The following is a 21,801-nucleotide window of genomic DNA, read 5'->3' on the forward strand; positions in this document are numbered from 1 at the left end:
TAGGTGTGCCCTAACGCGGTAGGAGGTGGTACCGGCGAAGGGGGAAAACATCAGGGAAAGTATTCCCGGTGTTTCGCGTTTTCGGACAGATGAATCAGAGGGGAAAACTTACGAGTTTGCTATGCTAGGGATGTGTGGCAGACGAATGGGCTGCGTATCCGGATTCGACTCGTCGTTCTGAGCAACTTTCATGTACAAAGTATTTTCATCTGAGCTACGGTTTATTTTATATTGATTTTAAAAGATTTAAATCAATTTTTAGGATTTATTTAATTATTTTAATCCAACATTATCCAGAATAGTGTTTGCTGACGTCATCATGACATCAGCGTAACGCCAGCAGTCAATAGAGTGTTGACGTAGTCAAAATGACGTGTGGGTCCCGCATGTCATCCTCTGTTAACTAATTAACCAAATTAATTAGTTTAATTAACAGATTAGTTTGGTTAGTTAATTAATTAATTAAATTTATATTCATTATTATTATTTTTATCTCTTTTTTCAAGTCGTTCTGGGGGTGGGGTCCCACTGTCATAGGCCCTATGGGCCTTAACGGGCACGGGCACGCGTTAACGGGCACCGGGGCGTGCCGGTGCGGGCGCCCGAACTGGGCCACGGCGAGGGGGGAAACGCCGGCGTGGCAGCGGCGAGGCCACGATGGGGCAAAAGGGGATGAGCAGGGCAGGCGCCGGAGCGCCGGAGGTGGCCGCGGGCGTGGCGTCACGGGTCAGGTGACGCGGGCGCGGGAAGGGGTCGCGATGCGCGGTCGAGCGGGCGCGGCCGGGGCCGTGGTGGCCGCGAGCACGGAGCAGGCGGCGCGCCGGCGTGGAGCTGCGGGACGCGGCCGTGCACGGTGAGTGTGGCCCGGACGCGGTGACGGCCGCGCGGGACAGATAGGGGAAGGGAGGGAGCTCACTGCGGGCGTAGGGTATGGGGCAGTGGGGCTTGAGGAGGAGGATGGGGACGAGCGGCGGAGAGGAAGCAGGCCGGCGGGGTGGCTCCGGTATCGAGGCGCCGGCGAGGTGCGACGGGGTCGGGGTCGGTGATGAGGCGAGGCCGCGGCGTCAGGCGGGCGCCGCGCGAGGGAGAGGAGGGGGCGCAGAGGAGTCCCTGAGGGGCGGCGCCGAGCCCGGCTGGCGGTGGCCTTAGCGGCGCGGCAACTTGCGTCGGGTGCGGCCGTGCGGGAGGAGGGGATCGAGCAGGGGCGCCCCTCCCCAGGCACCATGCGTGCATGTGCGTGTGCGCGTGTGTTGCATGTGGTGGCGGCGGTGTGGGAGGACGGGAGAGCGGGTGGGGATCGTGGGGGGTAGTGGGGATCGGGGGTTATAGTTTGGGGGTTTTGGGGGCGCTAGCTGGGCCGGCCTGGTTGGCCCGGTGGCCATCGGGGCCGAAGCCCAGTGAGAGGGGGTTTGCTTTTCTCCATTTCTTTTGTTTTAGTCTTTTCCCTTTTCTTATTTTTCTTTTCTGTTTTCTTTTAGTTCCTAATTATTTTAGTTTTATAGTCTATAAAAGTAGTCCCTAATTTTGTCTAAATAATTATACTACTGCCACATAAGTTTGGGCAACTAAATAGAATAGTTTAGGAATTTATTAACTGTATAAAGCATTTAATTAATTGTTTTGCTACTATCTTATTTACTTTAGGACAATCAAACACTTTCAAAGAGGTTGGTTTCTCCACCATTATTATTTATGCATTATTTGGCTCTCTCCGAACATTTTAGATTCAAGATTGGAAAACTTTTATTGTTTGTTTGATTTTGAATTTGGATTTGAATCGGTTTCGAACTACCGCGAGATTAGTAATCGTAATGGAGGTGACGTGGCATCATTAGTAGAGAGTTACTATAGCTTAATTATCCGGGCGTCATAATTCTCCTCCACTACAAGAAATCTCGTGCCAAGATTTTAGGGGGTGGAGTAACGGGGAAAGATCTGGTTACGAAATTCTAACGAATCTTCTCGATCTTGGTTGATTTTCTCGAAGAGGTCGATCCATTACGTTGATGTCTTCATTCCTCTGCTTCAGGTCATCGTGATGAAGTCGGCATCCTTCCTTCGGGAACTCCATCATACTTACGAAAGAATAAAGGGTGGGTATTCCGGGAGAACGAACCTTGGCAAGGGTGACTATCGGGTCGATAACATCGGGGAAGGTGGCGGAAAATAACTCTCGAATTGAAACTTAAGAAAATATCGAGAGCAAAGTAAGGAGGTATCATGGGAAGTTTCGAGCAGGCAGGCAATCGTTCGATGCCTGAAATAGGGCGTGAAAGGGGTTCAGAGCAACGGATTACATATTGTGTCACATACCAGAATGATGATCTCTAGGAATGTGGCTCATGATCTGCATACGAAGCCAAGCGTGAGGAATAACTTTGACAACAGGGTGTACAGGAGAGTCAGGTTTCGATCCTGTGGAACTGTGGGTTATGGGCCCACCATGTGGGTTAAAAGTAGGAAGGGCGCTGACCTCTTGCACGGTCATGATAGCAAGGCATGTCAGAGGATAGCCTACCAGTTATGTCGACAACAACATCAATACCAAGGGCGAGGGACGAAGAGAACCATTTTCCTGCTCGTTGAACGAGGTGGACCAATAGGCAAAGTTCTCGTCCATCGGCGATTACCGGAATGTCATCAACAATAGTAACAGCGTCTTACTAACAACGTGGTACCACAAGGTTCTTAACTAAGCAGGGAATTATCACTGCTTAGTTAAGTCAGATTACCAGAAAGGTTAAACAAAACAATAGAAAGGAAAATACGATTATCAGATTAATCAGAACAATGGAAACGAAAATGTGTATACACACATATTTCGAGGGTATATCTTCGCCAAGGACAAGCGGAGCAAGATATCCATGACAGGATAGAAAGTAGAAACCCATTTAGGTAAGGGGGGAGGAATCTCATGATATTACCCATACAACGGTGTTAGGATAAATGATAAAGAAAATTTAGCATTGTGCTTCAAATGCTCTTATTGAAAATCGGATTACCACAGACATGGTTCGAGATAGCGTTGACATGGTCTTCAAGCAAAGGTCAGACTTTGGATACAGGAAGGATCCATCAGGAACAACTTGTAGAATAAGTCTGACAATTTCCTCATGGAAGAATGGATAACCTTGCTGAAAAGGAAGCTATAACAATAGGTCCTCCGGCCAGGTGTGCTATGCATGACATAACCTTACCGGGTCATATAAAGACCAACATTATAACTCTTGGAAATATGTTCCAACCACCACATCTGACCGAGATTCAGATCTGATTGGTGTCACGATACCTCAGACTTAGGATGCTTGAGAAGAAAAGGTGCGGCACAATTTGACGAGATGACATTGTAAGATTCTCGGGAAATGAACTATGGAAGCGAGTTCCGAAACAAGAGTCCATCAGTATACCAACGAGAGGATGAGGAGGTGGCTGATGGAATCAGCGACAATTCATCGAGATTAACAAAAGATGGATTTCCGCAACTATGTGAACAAGGAGATAACATTTGTCAGATCAGATGGTATAATGATGTATGCTCGAGGAAAACATACACAATTAAACATTGGTTGAAAGGTGCACCCGAAATATGGGCTGGGTCTCACGACCAACGTCGGAATGGTGATTCAATAATCAATAGTCTAAGAATTAACGGCCGACCATTAACTTCATAGCAATAGGGTTGCCAGAAGGGCAGGATCCAAACAGCACCGCTCACTTGTTGGTACCCCGGTTGGAATCAACACGAGGACCCAAGAAGGAATGGTGATGGTGAGAAGTATCACCATACCAAGATTTCTTAAGAGGTGGTGAATTCTCACAACATTGAGGACAAAAGAGATGTTAATGTTCCAAGGTAAAGAAGAACAATTGCTGGATAGCAAGGAACTCAAGGTATAACACCAAACACGAACAAGTTTGTGTTGGAGGGAAGGCAGTAAAGTGGCCGATGATAACACAAATCATCGAGGGAAAGGATGGTCTTTCTCATCATGAATTCAATTGATATTCCGAAAGGACTCGGAATGCTCATGATGATCACGACACATTTGTCGAGAGATTCCATGAAGATGTAATCGATCGGCGATGACATCAAGTCAAAGGAATGATGAAGCGAAAGGTTATTGGAACCCTGGGTACGACACAAACTCGAAACTAAGCTCGCTGTTCAAGGCGAAATGATATGATGAGGAAGATCGAAGTAAGCTTAGCTCATCGTTGAAAGTTGTGCTCCGGGAATAAGGACCAGGTAGCACAGTTAAAATTTAGCACAATAATGATATAGCCGATCAGGCTAGGGAATGACTTGAAGGATTATTAAACTTGTAAGCAACGAAAATTACTTGGAGTTATTAAATCGGCGTGCAGAATCGATTCACTTATCGGTGTTCTCGAGTGACTAATAACTCAAAACCTGGGGGGAATCTGAAATCGGTGAGAAGCAATACTAGATGTAGACTCATAGGAAGCGACACAGTTCTTTAATATTCTTGATATACCGGAGGGTAATACTCGAAGGAAGATCAAAATAGAGGTTGCGGAGATGTATTGATCTGCAGAAGACAAGTACTTTAACTTGCCCGAGAAAAGGAATCAAATAATATCAATATGGCCGGAACCATGATTGCAAAAGACTAGATCTCAGATATAAGATGAACTTGTACCAAAGGAATAATTATTTAAGAGAAGCTTCCATGATAAGATCTACATCGTGTCCATGGGCATGAACCCAAAGTTCAAGGTTGACTCCCACTTCTTCAATGCATAACCTTTCACTCACTACTCTGTTAAAATTAAGTGAAGGTGAAGAACTACCTGGTGAATTACCAAAGGAGTATGACCTGTGAAATCTTTCGGGTTCACACAGATTAGGAAAGGCATTGGTTCAACCCATCGAGGCTTCTTAGAACATATACCATGAACTTTAGGAGTAAATAACACAATCGACTAATTCAATCAAATGCAAAGGAATTATGTTTTCCAAATCAAGAGATCAGAAGCAAACGGTCTGATCAAAGCTGGATAAGTTGAATAAGCTTAGGTATACAATCGATGGCAATTTGATTCGGCGAGAACCATCTCATGTTTAAAATTACGTCTGAGCCGGAAAGATAATTTAAAAGGATCAACTGATGATTGCGTGCATTCGCACTCATGTTGAATCAATAGGATCAAAATGACGGTGTCTAAGGATACTAACGAATATTGCCAAACATATGGAAAGCATCCATAATGCAAGCAACATGTATTGCAGAGCAATAAGCTACTGGGGAATTTTGGAGGATCGAATAGTATTTCGAAGACAATTGTGAAACACATGAACAACTGGGGATGAGCGAATACTCAATAAGGGCGGGAAATTATCCGTAGGGGTATTCAGGTGGCAAGGAACTGCAAGGCAGTAGGCACAAAATATTCTCGGAACAATAGAGGGGATTTCAGGGTATCTTGTTATAACAAGATCAACTAGGAATAAAAGTAAGAATGGAAAGTGTATGTATTTATCCATAGGGATATTTTGGTGGTAAGGAATTGCAAAAGCAACGGGCACAAAGTCTCAAAAGAGTATCGGAGAGTAACTTCGAAATCTTCTGGTGCAGCCGGCGATCATCTAGACCGAAGGGGCTCTCCGGCAGAAAGTGTTTTCGAGAACCTAAAGTTAGATTTTGCAAAATTCATTTAACCCGAACAGGAGAGAGTTCAGAATCCCAGAGTAAAGGTCGAGGAGTAAAAGATCCTAGTACCACCCAATGGCGACGTGGGCCCGTAAGACACACATCCATGTTAGTAAAAAGTTTTGCAATGTCTAGACTCGACTTCGGCCAAGGAGTGTGGAAGGGGGATTCCTACAGGCAGTCGGCTCGGATACCAACTTGTGACGCCCCCGATTTGACCGTACACTAATCATACACGCAACGTGTACGATCAAGATCAGGGACTCACGGGAAGATATCACAACACAACTCTAAAAATAAAAATAAGTCATACAAGCATCATAATACAAGCCAAGGGCCTCGAGGGCTCGAATATAAGTGCTCGATCATAGAAGAGTCAGCGGAAGCAACAATATCTGAGTACAGACATAAGTTAAACAAGTTGTCATAAGGTGGCTAGCACAAACTGGAATACATATCGAAAGAGGCACAGGCCTCCTGCCTGGGATCCTCCTAACTACTCCTGGTCGTCGTCAGCGGCCTGCACGTAGTAGTAGGCACCTCCGGTGTAGTAGGAGTCGTCGTCGACGGTGGCATCTGTTGGGGAACGTAGTAATTTCAAAAAAATTCCTACGCATACGCAAGATCATGGTGATGCATAGCAACGAGAGGGGAGAGTGTTGTCCATGTACCCTCGTAGACCGACAGCGGAAGCGTTATTACAACGCGGTTGATGTAGTCGAACGTCTTCACGATCCGACCGATCAAGTACCGAACATACGGCACCTCCGAAGTTCTACACACGTTCAGCTCGATGACGTCCCTCGAACTCCGATCCAGCCGAGTGTTGAGGGAGAGTTTCGTCAGCACGACGGCGTGGTGACGATGATGATGTTCCACCGACGCAGGGCTTCGCCTAAGCTTCGCGACAGTATTATCGAGGTGTAATCTGGTGGAGGGGGGCACCGCACACGGCTAAAATATCGTATATCAAGTGTGTTCTTAGGTGCCCCCCTGCCCCCGTATATAAAGGAGCAAGGGGGAGGCCGGCTGCCCTTTGGCGCGCCAAGGAGAGGGGGGGAGTCCTCCTCCTAGTAGGAGTAGGACTCCCCTTTCCTAGTCCTACTAGGAAAAGAAGGGGGGAAGGAAAGAGAGGGAGAGGGAGAGGGAAAGGGGGCTGCGCCCCCCTCTCCTAGTCCAACTAGGACTCCTCTGGGAGGGGGCGCACCACTTCCTGGCTGCTGCCCTCTCTCTCCCCTCAAGGCCCACTAAGGCCCAATACTTCCCCGGGGGGTTCCGGTAACCCTCCGGCACTCCGGTTTAATCCGAAACTTCTCCGGAACACTTCCGGTGTCCGAATATAGTCGTCCAATATATCAATCTTTACGTCTCGACCATTTTGAGACTCCTCGTCATGTCCGTGATCACATCCGGGACTCCGAACAACCTTCGGTACATCAAATCACATAAACTCATAATATAACTATCATCGTAACTTTAAGCGTGCGGACCCTTTGGGTTCGAGAACTATGTAGACATGACCGAGACACCTCTCCGGTCAATAACCAATAGCGGGACCTGGATGCCCATATTGGCTCCCACATATTCTACGAAGATCTTTATCGGTCAGACCGCATAACAACATACGTTGTTCCCTTTGTCATCGGTATGTTACTTGCCCGAGATTCGATCGTCGGTATCTCGATACCTAGTTCAATCTCGTTACCGGCAAGTCTCTTTACTCGTTCCGTAATACATCATCCCGCAACTAACTCATTAGTCACAATGCTTGCAAGGCTTATAGTGATGTGCATTACCGAGTGGGCCCTGAGATACCTCTCCGACAATCGGAGTGACAAATCCTATTCTCGAAATACGCCAACCCAACAAGTACCTTTGGAGACACCTGTAGAGCACCTTTATAATCACCCAGTTACGTTGTGACGTTTGGTAGCACACAAAGTGTTCCTCCGGTAAACGGGAGTTGCATAATCTCATAGTCATGGGAACATGTATAAGTCATGAAGAAAGCAATAGCAACATACTAAACGATCGGGTGCTAAGCTAACGTAATGGGTCATGTCAATCACGTCATTCTCCTAATGAGGCGATCCCGTTAATCAAATAACAACTCATGTCTATGGCTAGGAAACATAACCATCTTTGATTAACGAGCTAGTCAAGTAGAGGCATACTAGTGACACTTTGTTTGTCTATGTATTCACACATGTATTATGTTTCCGGTTAATACAATTCTAGCATGAATAATAAACATTTATCATGATACAAGGAAATATATAATACTTTATTATTGCCTCTAGGGCATATTTCCTTCAGCATCTGGCTCCTGGGCTCCAGCATCTGCTTGCGACAACCAGGTAGAAAGGAAAGGGGGAAAAGAGGGAGAAAAGCAACCGTGAGTACTCATCCAAAGTACTCGCAAGCAAGGAGCTACACTACATATGCATGGGTATATGTGTAAAGGGCCATATCGGTGGACTGAACTGCAGAATGCCAGAATAAGAGGGGGATAGCTAATCCTGTCGAAGACTACGCTTCTGGCCACCTCCATCTTGCAGCATGTAGGAGAGAGTAGATGGTAAGTTCACCAAGTAGCATCGTATAGCATAATCCTACCCGACGATCCCCTCCTCGTCGCCCTGTTAGAGAGCGATCACCGGGTTATATCTGGCACTTGGAAGGGTGTGTTTTATTAAGTATCCATTTCGAGTTGTCATAAGGTCAAGGTACAACTCCGGGTCGTCCTTTTACCGAGGGACACGGCTATTCGAATAGATAAACTTCCCTGCAGGGGTGCACCACATTTCCCAACACGCTCGATCCCATTTGGCCGGACACACTTTCCTGGGTCATGCCCGGCCTCGAAAGATCAACACGTCGCAGCCCCACCTAGGCTCAACAGAGAGGTCAGCACGCCGGTCTAAATCCTATGCGCGCAGGAGTCTGGGCCCATCGCCCATTGCACACCTGCACGTTGTGTACGCGGCCGTAAGCAGACCTAGCCCCCTTAATACAAGCGCGAGCTTACGGTCCAATGCGGCGCGCGCGACTTAGTCGCTGACGTCAAAAAGAGCTTCGGCTGATACCACGACGCTGAGTGCCCATACCTGTTCCCGCGTAGTTGTGCGTATAGACCAAATGGCCAGACTCAGATCAAATACCAAGATCTCGTTAAGCGTGTTAAGTATCCGCGAACGCCGACCAGGGCCAGGCCCACCTCCTCCTAGGTGGTCTCAACCTGCCATGTCGCTCTGCCACAAAGTAACAGTCGGGGGCCGTCAGGAACCCATGCCCACCTCTACGGGGATGGAGCCACCTATCCTTTCAGCCCCCTCATCAGAATCACTTGCGGGTACTCAACGAGCTGACCCGACTTTAGTCACCACATGTGTCATGTATATAAAGTATATAGTATATACCCGTGATCACCTCCCGAAGTGATCACGGCCCAGTAGTATAGCATGGTAGACGGACAAGAGTGTAGGGCCACTGATGGAACACTAGCATCCTATACTAAGTAGTAGGATAGCAGGTAAGGGTAACAACTGTGGCAACAATGACAGGCTATGCAGCAGAATAGGATTAACCAAAAGAAGTAACATGCTACACTACTCTAGTGCAAGCTGTATAGAGAAGAATAGGCGATATCTGGTGATCAAGGGGGGGCTTGCCTGGTTGCTCTGGCAAGTAGGGGTCGTCAACAGCGTAGTCGGTCGGGGCACCAGCAGCGATGTCGGTCTCGTAGTCTACCGGAGAGAAGAGGGGGAAGAAACAATGAATATAATGCAAACATAAGCATGACGATGGAAGACATGACAATGCGCGGTGCTAGGTGTGCCCTAACGCGGTAGGAGGTGGTACCGACGAAGGGGAAAACATCCGGGAAAGTATTCCCGGTGTTTCGCGTTTTCGGACAGATGAATCGGAGGGGAAAAGTTACGAGTTTGCTATGCTAGGGATGTGTGGCGGACGAACGGGCTGCGTATCCGGATTCGTCTCGTCGTTCTGAGCAACTTTCATGTACAAAGTATTTTTATCTGAGCTACGGTTTATTTTATATTGATTTTAAAAGATTTAAATCACTTTTTAGCATTTATTTAATTATTTTAATCCAACATTATCCAGAATAGTGTTTGCTGACGTCATCATGACATCAGCCTGACGCCAGCAGTCAACAGAGTGTTGACTTAGTCAAACTAACGTGTGGGTCCCGCATGTCATCCTCTGTTAACTAATTAACCAAATTAATTAGTTTAATTAACATATTAGTTTGGTTAGTTAATTAATTATGTTAATTAAACATGATTAATTAAGTTAATTAATTAATTAAATTTATATTCATTATTATTATTTTTATCTCTTTTTTAAGTCGTTCTGGGGGTGGGGTCCCACTGTCATAGGCCCTATGGGCCTTAACGGGCACGGGCACGCGTTAACGGGCACCGGGGCGTGCCGGTGCGGGCGCCCGAACTGGGCCACGACGAGGGGGGAAACGCCGGCGTGGCAGCGGCGAGGCCACGGCGGGGCAAAAGGGGATGAGCAGGGCAGGCGCCGGAGCGCCGGAGGTGGCCGCGGGCGTGGCGTCACGGGTCAGGCGACGCAGGCACGGGAAGGGGTCGCGATGCGCGGTCGAGCGGGCGCGGCCGGGGCCGTGGTGGCCGCGGGCGGAGCGCTGGCGTGGAGCTGCGGGACGCGGCCGGGCACGGTGAGTGCGGCCCGGACACGGTGACGGCCGCGCGGGACAGAGAGGGGAAGGGAGGGAGCTCAGTGCGGGCGTAGGGTACGGGGCAGTGGGGCTTAAGGAGGAGGACGGGGACGAGCAGCGAAGAGGAAGCAGGCCGGCGGGGTGGCTCCGGCGTCGAGAGGCGCCGGCGAGGTGCGACGGGGTCGGGGTCGGTGATGAGCCGAGGCCGCGGCGTCAGGCGGGCGCCGCGCGAGGGAGAGCAGGGGGCGCAGAGGAGTCCCTGAGGGGCGGCGCCGAGCCCGGCTGGCGGTGGCCTTAGCGGCGCGGCGACTTGCGTCGGGTGCGGCCGTGCGGGAGGAGGGGATCGAGCAGGGGCGCCCCTCCCCAGGCACGATGCGTGCGTGTGCGTGTGCGCGTGTGTTGCGTGTGGTGGCGGCGGTGTGGGAGGACAGGAGAACGGGTGGGGATCGTGGGGGTAGTGGGGATCGGGGGTTAGGGTTTGAGGGTTATGGGGGCGCTAGCTGGGCCGGCCTCGTTGGCCCGGTGGCCATCTGGGCCGAAGCCCAGTGAGAGGGGGGTTTGCTTTTCTCCTTTTCTTTTGTTTGTCTTCTCCCTTTTCTTATTTTTCTTTTCTGTTTTCTTTTAGTTCCTAATTATTTTAGTTTTATAATCTATAAAAGTAGTCCCTAATTTTGTCTAAATAATTATACTACTGCCACATAAGTTTGGGCAACTAAATAGAATAGTTCAGGAATTTATTAACTGTAAAAAGCATTTAATTAATTGTTTTGCTACTATCTTATTTACTTTAGGACAATCAAACACTTTCAAAGAGGTTGGTTTATCCACCATTATTATTTATGCATTATTTGGCTATCTCCGAAAATTTTAGATTCAAGATTGGAAAACTTTTATTGTTTGTTTGATTTTGAATTTGGATTTGAATCGGTTTCGAACTACCGCAAGATTAGTAACCGTAATGGAGGTGATGTGGCATCATTAGTAGAGAGTTACTGTAGCTTAATTATCCGGGCGTCACAGTGACTATAACTTGCAAGATAGGATCAAGAACACAAATATATTCATGAAAACATAATAGGTTCAGATCTGAAATCATGGAACATAGTGGATACTAGGGATCAAACCCTAACAAAACTAACTCGATTACATGGTAAATCTCATCCAACCCATCACGGTCCAGCAAGCCTACGATGGGATTACTCACGCACAGTGGTGAGCATCATGAAATTGGTGATGGAGGATGGTTGATGATGACGATGGCGACGGATTCCCCTCTCCGGAGCCCCGAACGGACTCCAGATCTGCCCTCCTGAGGAACAACACGGTTTGGCGGCGGCTCGTATCGTAAAACGCGATCAATCCTTCTCTCCTATTTTTTCCTCCCTGAAAGTGAATATAAGGAGTTGGACTTGAGGTCGGTGGAGGTCCAGGGGGCCCACAAGGTCGGAGGGCACGCCCCCACCCTTGTGGCCAGGGTGTGGGCCCCCTTCCGTTGATTCTTTCGCCAATATTTTTTTAATTCCAAAAATGATCTCTATGAATTTTCAGGTCATTCCGAGAACTTTTATTTTTGCACAAAAATAACACCATGGCATTTCTACTGAAAACAACGTTAGTCCGGGTTAGATCCATTCAAATCATGCAAGTTAGAGTCCAAAACACGGGCAAAAGAGTTTGGAAAAGTAGATATGATGGAGACGTATCAACTCCCCCAAGCTTAACCCATTGCTTTCCCTCAAGCAATTCAGTTGACAAACTGAAAGTGATAAAGAAAAACTTTTACAAACTCTGTTTGATCTTGTTGTTGCAAATATGTAAAGCCAACATTCAAGTTTTCAGCAAGGATTATGAACTAACCATATTCATAATAACGTTTAGGTCTTACATTTACTCATATCAATGGCATAATAACCTAGCGAGAAATAATAATAAATCTCGGATGACAATACTTTTTCAAAACAATCATGATATGATATAACAAGATGGTATCTCGCTAACCCTTTCTGAGACCGCAAAACATAAATGCAGAGCACCCCTGAAGATCAAGGACTGACTAGACATTGTAATTCATGGCAAAAGAGATCCATTCACAGTCATACTCAATATAAATTAATAACAACGCATACAAATGATAGTGGTGCTCTCTAACTGGTGCTTTTTATACGAGGATGATAACTCAGCAATAAAAGTAAATAGATAGGCCCTTCACAGAGGGAAGCAGGGATTTGCAGTGGTGCCAGAGCTCGAGTTTTTAAAGTAGAGATAAATAATATTTTGAGCGGTATACTTTCATTGTCAACATAACAACCAAGAGATCTCGGTATCTTCCATACTAGACACATAATAGGCGGTTCCCAAATAGAATGGTAAAGTTTATACTCCTCCACCACCAACAAACACATTCCATGGCTGGTCCGAAACAACGGGTACCGTCCAACTAACAACAGTCCCGGGGGAGTTTTGTTTGCAATTATTTTGATTTGATTTTAGCATGGGACTGGGCATCCCGGTTACCAGCCATTTTCTCGTGAATGATGAGCGAAGTCCACTCATCGTGAGAATAACCCACCTAGCATTGAAGATATTGACAGCCCTAGTTGGTACATGAGCGATTCGAGCATACAAAACAGATTATCATTTAACGGTTTAGAGTTTGGCACATGCAAATTTACTTGGAACGGCTGGTAAATACCGCATATAGGAAGGTATGGTGGACTCATATGGAACAACTTTGGGTTTATGGAAGTGGATGCACAAGCAGTATTCCCGCTTAGTACAAGTGAAGGCTAGAAAAAGACTAGGAAGCGACCAACTAGAGAGCGACAACAGTCATAAACATGCATTGAGATTAACCAACATTGAGTGCAAGCATGAGTAGGATATAAATCACCATGAACATAAATATCGTGGAGGCTATGCTGATTTTGTTTCAACTACATGCGTGAACATGTGCCAAGTCAAGCCACTCGAATCATTCAAAGGAGGATATCATCCTATCATACTACATCACAACCATTTTAATTTTCATGTTCGCACGCAAGGTAAACCATTATAAACTGCTAGCTAATTAAGCATGGATTGAATAACTATAATCTCTAATTGTCATTGCAAACATGTTTCATTCAGAATAGGCTGAATCAAGAATGATGAACTAATCATATTTACAAAAACAAGATAGGTTGAGTTCATACTAGCTTTTCCTCATCTCAATCATTTCATCATATATCGTCATAATTGCCTTTCACTTGCATGACCGAATGGTGTGCATAATAATAATAGTGCACGTGCATTGGACTAAGCTGGAATCTGCAAACATGTATTCAAAGGAGAAGACAAGGTAATATGGGCTCTTTGTTAGATCAACAATAATGCATATGAGAGCCACTCAACATTTTCATCATGGTCTTCTCCTCTCGACCCCCAAAGAAAAGAAAAGAATTTCAAAGAAACACATTGAAATGTTTTGGAGTTTTTGTTTTTCTGAAGAAAGAAGAACAAGAACGAGAAAAACTTTTTACACGGGAAAGCTCCCGACAAGCAAAAGAAGAATGAGAAATCTTTTTGGGTTTTCTTTTAATATTACAACTAAGCATGCATAGAAAGTAAACTAATTACAACTAATTTTTTTGTTTTTTCTTAAGGTTTTTCAAACACACAAGAAGAAAGCGGAAAAAAGAAATAAACTAACATGGATAATATAGTGAAAGAGTATGAACACCGACAACTGAAATGAGTGTGTGAACATGAATGTAATGTCAGTGAGAGATACGTACCCCCCCCCCCCCACCCCAAGCTTAGGCTTTTGGCCTAAGTTAGTCTACGCCCATGGATCAAAGTAGCCCTCTCCGGTGTACTGAGGAGGATCCTGCGGGTTCCACTGGTTAGCGAGCTCCTATGGATCCCACTGATAAATAGACTCCTGGTATGGATCAGGTGATGGCTCTGGCTCAGGAGGTGGGGATCGTGTCCCCTCCCAGTATGCATAAATGTCCGCGGGCAAAACGAAGTACCTCCCTGAATGAATATCGAACAAAATAGGTGCAGGCAAGGTAATAATCTGGCAAGAATCATCGCTAAATATCAAGTTATAAATGAGTCTCTTTTCCTCATCATGGCGAATAAACTTATGTGCTGCCATGCTGTCATAATCTAAGTAAATAGTAGGTAGTAGTTTCTTTTCTTTCTCATAGTGCCTAATGGGTATCTCAAAGTGCTTAGCAAGGCGGGAGGCGAAGATACCTCCGAAAATAGGACCCTTTGAACGGTTTAGACTCAACCATTTAGCAACCATAGCGCCTAAACTGAAAGTTCTATCACGAATTAAAGCATGGCACAAAATGGCAAGGTCTGGAGCACTAAGTCCTCCACTCTCACCACGACCAATTAAACATCTCCCAGCGAATAATGAGTAATAGCACAAAACAGGGAAATGTAAACTAGCCACTCTCGCTTCTGACACCCTTCTCCTTTCTCCTACGGTAACTTCATGAATAAAACCTTCCACATCACTAGGGTGTGGTTCCTTGACGCTACCCTCATAAGGTAATTTACAAACCTCACAAAAGTCATAAAGCGTCATTTCCTTGTACTCATCATATAAGTAAAAGTCTGCCATGGGTGGTGATCTCTTAGTATGAAAATGAAATTTTTGCACGAAAGTATTAGTGAGTAGGAGATACTGATCACACTGGTCGAGGAGGAAGTCGGTGATGCCTGCATTCCCAGCCAAATAATAGAAATCATCATAAGCCGCTTGCAAGAATGCATCACATGGCCATCCACACAGCCGAATCTCCGCGGCACGAGGAAGATTATACTTTGGCTGCTCTTTCTCCTCATTTTCTTTTTCCTTTGAACCCCGGCTCGAGGAGCCTCTCAACAATCTCCTCATCATTTTCTCCCTCTGAAATTTTCTGAAATTTTTAGTGACTCAAAATAAAAGTGAACCAAACTCAACAAAATTGATAGTAACTACTCCTACAAGTGCCTAGAGGCTATATCATGCATCAAAACTACTTTGGACCATATAAATTTGACATGCAAGCTCAAGAACAAAGTCACCACAACAGCAAAAATTTGCAATGAATAAAGCACTAGAACAAAAACTAATTGGACCATTGGAGAAGTCACATACCGAAGAACAATCCCCCAAAGCAGTTTCGTGAATGGAGCTTTGAGCAAGGAGATTGAAAATGGCAGCAAGATGAGCAAGAACACGACTTTAAGCTATGGAGTGATTTTTTCTGGAGGAAGGAGTGGATGGGTGCTGGAATAAGTGGAGGGGGGCCATGTGGGGCCCACAAGGACAGGGGGCACGCCCAGAGGGGTAGTGCATGCCCTCCACCCTTGTGGCCAGCTGGTGAGGCCCCCTGGTGTGTGTTCAGCGCTAGAAATTCTTAAATAATCTATAAAAAAATCATACTAAATTTTCAGGGCATTTGGAGAACTTTTATTTTCGGGATATTTTTTATTGCACAGATAATTCAGAAACAGACAAAAAATACTATCTTTTCTGTAATAATCTAAATAACATAAAGTGAAAGGTGGGTACAGAGAGTTGTGCCTTCTAAATTCAACCATCTCATGCTCATCAAAAGGAATCCTTTAACAAGGTTGATCAAGTCTTATTAACAAACTTCTTCCGAATGACATGAAACCGGAGAATTTCCAAATAACACTAGGTTACCTCAACGGGGATATGCATGTCCCCAACAATAAGAATATCATATTTCTTTTCGACAGTAGGAAGAGGATATTCAAAACCTCCAATAGTAATAGTTGAAACTTTTCTAATAGAATTGATACTATGAACTTGAGGTTGTTTCTTTGGGAAGTGTACCGTATGCTCATTACCATTAACATGAAAAGTGACATTGCCTTTGTTGCAATCAATAACAACCCCTGCAGTATTCAAAAAGGGTCTACCAAGGATAATCGACATACTGTCGTCCTGGGGAATATCATGAATAACAAAGTCCATTAAGATAGTAACGTTTGCAACCACAACAGGCACATCCTCACAAATACCGATGGGGTATAGCAGTTGATTTATCAGCCATTTGCAAAGAGATTTCGGTAGGTGTCAACTTATTCAATTCAAGTCTACGATACAAAGAGAAAGGCATAACACTAACACCGGCTCCAAGATCACATAAAGCAGTTTTAACATAGTTTCTTTTAATGGAGCATGGTATAGTTGGTACCCCTGGATCTCCAAGTTTCTTTGGTATTCCACCCTTAAAAGTATAATTAGCAAACATGGTGGAAATTTCAGCTTCCGCTATCTTTCTTTTATTAGTAACAATATCTTTCATATACTAGTAAAAAGGCTCGTGCGTTGCAACGGGTGAAAATCAATATCACACGCCCCTTGCCGTATTGCAGCTTATCATCTTCCCCACACTTGTCCATGATAGTTGTGATGTCTATGTGATCACAATGCACCCAAATGTGATAAATCCCAAGATGATGAGATGATCCACCACATAATACACTGTCTATGTAGGCTAGCATTAACTGATAAGCTCATGTGGAATCAGTTATGATATATGGATATCATTAATAGCTAATGACCAACATGTGACAATGTTAAAAATATCACTCGACAGTCGGCTCCAATGCAAAAGCATTTAAAATCCTGAGCAAATTAACATGCACAATCATATGGCCCTAGCAGTTTATGTAGCTACTTGTAAGTTACTTTAATTACATTGGACACTAACATTAGAATATATGTGTTGTTTCTACATCGAAAATTGCTTTTGGAGGCCGAGCTCCATGGAGGCCTCCGTTTGCAAAATCCAAAATTCATATTTTTGCTTTACAGAAAATTCTGAAAAAAATACGCATCTACATGGAGGCGTAATTACCCAATCTATTTTAATAACTAAATTACTTTCATTTATTATATCCTTTTGTTCAAATAATATATTTTTTAGTGCGGTGTCCCTAAACAAAATTTGAAATAAGCATGCATGAGTCAACTGGATGTGTTGATAGAGTGTCGGGTTTTTTCTGAATGCAATTTAGGAAACAAAATAATTATATTGCAGTAAGAGCACTGATATACATTGTCATCCGACTTCAGTACGTTGTTGAAGGTCGGCCCATAGATACATTGTGACGAAGCATATCACACTGACGTCAGACAATAAAAATGTCCTACACACAACACTTTTATATTAAAGTGAAACAAATTTACCTCGATGCAACTGTTCCTCCATACCACCTCCAGCATGTCCACCTACAGGGACCTTAAGCATGTCATCTTCTTTTTGATCTAGAACAATAGCTTCATTGAGATCAGACTCTTTGACCATGACTTACAGAATAATTTATTTTGTATTTGCTTTTGTGTATAAATCGCCCAGGCATATGTGCCACTGTCCATTGCTCTTGCCTGAGTCAGGACGAGCTGCTCCAAGGTCACCCGGTTAAGCTCCTCCTCAGGCCATGGGACGGACACCGACAATGTACGTACCCTCCTTCCGCCACAACATGCTATGACGAGCTGCTCGAAGGTCACCCCGGCTAAGCTCCTCCTCCAGCCATGGGAGGAATGCCGATGATGTACAGTCCTTCCACCACCACGCGCCGAGCTCCGCCTTCTGCTTCTCCAGGTGGTCGGCGCGCAGCAACAGCACAGTGACCTGGAGGATCTTGGCCTCGTCCTTTGCCCAGCATCCCGGCATGCTGGGCCTTTTGATGGCGCTCCAACAGTTCGGCGTCGGGTTCCCTCTCACGAATCCAGTGCATGCATGAGTCGATCGGTTCTTCTCTCTCTCATTGATTCACCCCTCAATTAATAACCCGCTTAATTAGCTCATTAAGCTCATGCGTGCTTTTGCTCCCGTCATTTTCTCACGTCGCCTCATAAAAAAATGAGACCAACCCAAGGGCTAACCCGCGTTGGCATTTTTTTATAGGAGAAAAGTCCGCGAGCACCGCGCGTCCGAGCCAGGACTCGAACTCGGGTGGGCTGGCAGCAACCTCAACTGCCCAGCCAACGAGTCGATGCCCCGTCCTCCACGTCGCCTCATGAATGCTTGATTTTCCCCTCGCTATTTTCCCATGTCTCAGGTGCCACATGAGTGCATTTTCGTCGAGGTATATTAACTGGTCTAGGTGGATGTGAAAGACCGAGGTGGTACTTTTAAATACGTGAAGCCATCGATGCGACTCAGGCACAGGCAGGTATTTAGCAAGGGCTAGGATGGATGAAACATTGTGTATGCTTCTTTGGGCCAAGGCCCAGCCGGACGTACAAGCATTGGGAGGGAACGAAACGTTTTATTAACAACGTACGAGCAGGATATATATAGATAGATTAGTACCACCTTGAATATATAGAAAATAATAGGCATTTTAAGCATATCAGTCAAACGCATACGCAAAAATATAGGTCTAATCATTTCAGCAAAGCGCTCAAAATCCTCATCATCCTTTTTCTTGGATGGCTTAGGAGGAAAAGGCATGGGTTTCTGAACCCATGGTTCTCTTTCTTTACCATGTTTTCTAGCAATGAAGTCTCTCTTATCATAATGTTGATTCTTTGATTGTGGGTTATCAAGATCAACAGTAGGTTCAATTTCTACATCACTATCATTACTAGGTTGAGCATCAACATGAACATCATTATTAACATTATCACTAGGTTCATGTTCATCACCAGGTTGTGTCTCGGTATCAGAAATAGAAATATCACTGGGATTCTCAGGTGTGGCTATAGTAGGTTCACTAGCATGCAAAGTCCTATCATTTTTATTTTTATTTTAGTACGAGGACTAGGTGCATCAGTATTAGTTCTCTGAGAATCCTGCTCAAGTCTCTTAGGATGACCCTCGGGATACAAAGGTTCCTGGGTTATTTTACCACCTCTAGTCATAACCCTAACATCATTATCATTATTTTTACTATTCAACTCATTAAGCAAATCATCTTGTGCCTTAAGTACTTGTTCTACTTGAGTTGTAACCATGGAAGCATGTTTACTAATAAGCTTAAGATCATTAACAGTTCTATTCATATAATCGCCCGAGTGGTCAAGCATGTAAGCATTACGTTTCAATTGTCTAGTAACATAAGCATTGAAGTTTTCTTATTTAACAATAAAATTATCAAACTCATCCAAGCATTGACTAGCAGACTTACTATGAGGAATATCACCTTCATTAAATCTATGGAGATAGTTTACCTCTGCTACCTGTGTTGGGTTATCAAGACCATGTATTTCTTCAATAGGCGGTAAATTTTTAACATCTTCAGCTTTAATACCTTTTTCTTTCATAGATTTCTTTGCCTCTTGCATATCTTCAGGACTGAGAAATAGAACAACCCTTTTCTTCGGAGTTGGCTTAGGAGTTGGTTCAGGAAGTGTCCAATCATTATCATTACTCAATATATTATTAATAGCAATTCAGCTTGCTCAACAGTTCTTTCCCTGAAAACACAACCAGAACAACTATCCAGGTGGTCTCTGGAAGCATCAGTTAGTCCATTATAAAAGATATCAATTATTTCATTTTTCTTGAGAGGATGATCAAGCAAAGCATTAAGTAATTGGAGAAGCCTCCCCCAAGCTTGTGGGAGACTCTCTTCTTCAATTTGCACAAAATCAAATATTTCCCTTAAAGCAGCTTGTTTCTTATGAGCGGGGAAATATTTTTCAGAGAAGTAGTAAATCATATCCTGGGGACTACACACACAACCAGGAGCAAGAGAATTAAACCATAGTTTAGCATAACCCTTTAATGAGAAAGCAAACAATTCAAGAATATAGTAATAGCGAAATTTTTTCCTCGTGACCAAATAGGGTAGTTATATCATTCAATTTAGTAAGATGCCACAATAGTTTTAGATTCATAACCATAGAAAGGATCAGATTCAACCAAAGTAATTAAATGAGGATCAACAAAGAATTCATAATCCTTATCCGTAACAAAGATAGGTGAAATAGCGAAAGTAGGATCATATTTGATTCTAGCATTCAAGGATTTTTCTTTCAGCTTAGCTAACAATTTCTTAAGATCTTCTCTATCATTGCAAGCAAAGAAGTCTCTAGCGGTTTCTTCATCCATAACATAACCCTCAGGTACAATAGGCAATTCATATCTAGGGGAAGTATCATAATCTTTAGTTTCAATAATAACATCATTTTTATTAATTTCATTCTCCCTAACCCTAGCAAGTTGTTCATCAAGAAATTCACCTAGTGGCACAGTATTATCAAGCAGAGAAGTAGTTTCATCATAAGTATCACCGTAGGATCGAAAGTATGTCTAGAGGGGGGGTGATTAGACTACTTGACCAAATAAAAATCTAGCCTTTTTCGAATTTTAAGTCTTGGCAGATTTTAGCAACTTATCACAAGTCAAGCAATCAACCTACACATGCAAATCTAAGAGTATAGCAGCGGAATGTAAATCATTGCATATGAAGGTAAAGGGGAGGATTTTGGGGGGAGCAAACGCAATGTAGACACAGAGATTTTTGGCATGGTTCCGATAGGTGGTGCTATTGCACATCCACGTTGATGGAGACTTCAACCCACGAAGGGTAACGGCTGCGCGAGTCCACGGAGGGCTCCACCCACGAAGGGTCCACGAACAAGCAACCTTGTCTATCCCACCATGGCCATCTCCCATGAAGGACTTGCCTCACTTGGGTAGATCTTCACGAAGTAGGCGATCTCCTTGCCCTTACAAACTCCTTGGTTCAACTCCACAATCTTGACGGGGGCTCCCAAGTGACACCTAACCAATCTAGGAGACACCACTCTCCAAAAGGTAATATATGGTGTGTTGCTGATGAACTCCTTGCTCTTGTGCTTCAAATGATAGTCTCCCCAACACTCAACTCTCTCTCTCTCTCATAGATTTGGATTTGGTGGAAAGATGATTTGAGTGGAAAGCAACTTGGGGAAGGCTAGAGATCAAGATTCCTGTGGTTGGATTGGAATATCTTGGTCTCAACACATGAATAGGTAGTTCTCTCTTAGAAAATGAATGCTGGAAGTGTAGGCACATTCTGATGGCTTTCTCCACAAATGGAGGATGGGTGGAGGGGTATATATAGCCTCCACACTAAATCTAACCGTTACACACAATTTACCAAACTCGGTGGGACCGATTACTCAAACTCGGCCAGACCGATTTAGTTCAAAATGTGAACCTTAGGATTTTCGGTGGGACCGACATGTCAACTCTGTGGGACCAATTTCATTAGGGTTAGGGCATAACGAAATCTCGGTGAGACCGATCACATGAACTCGGTAAGACCGATTTTTGTGATAGGCAAACAGAGAGTTGGTCAGGCAAACTCGGTGGGACCGATCGCTCATTTCGGTGAGACCGAACCGATACGAAAAGGAAATAGAGAGTTTGAATTGCGAACTCGGTGGGACCAATCGCTCATTTCGGTTAGACC

Source organism: Aegilops tauschii, chromosome 4 (genome assembly GCF_002575655.3).
Source record: "Aegilops tauschii subsp. strangulata cultivar AL8/78 chromosome 4, Aet v6.0, whole genome shotgun sequence".
In the NCBI taxonomy this organism is placed as follows: Eukaryota; Viridiplantae; Streptophyta; class Magnoliopsida; order Poales; family Poaceae; genus Aegilops; species Aegilops tauschii.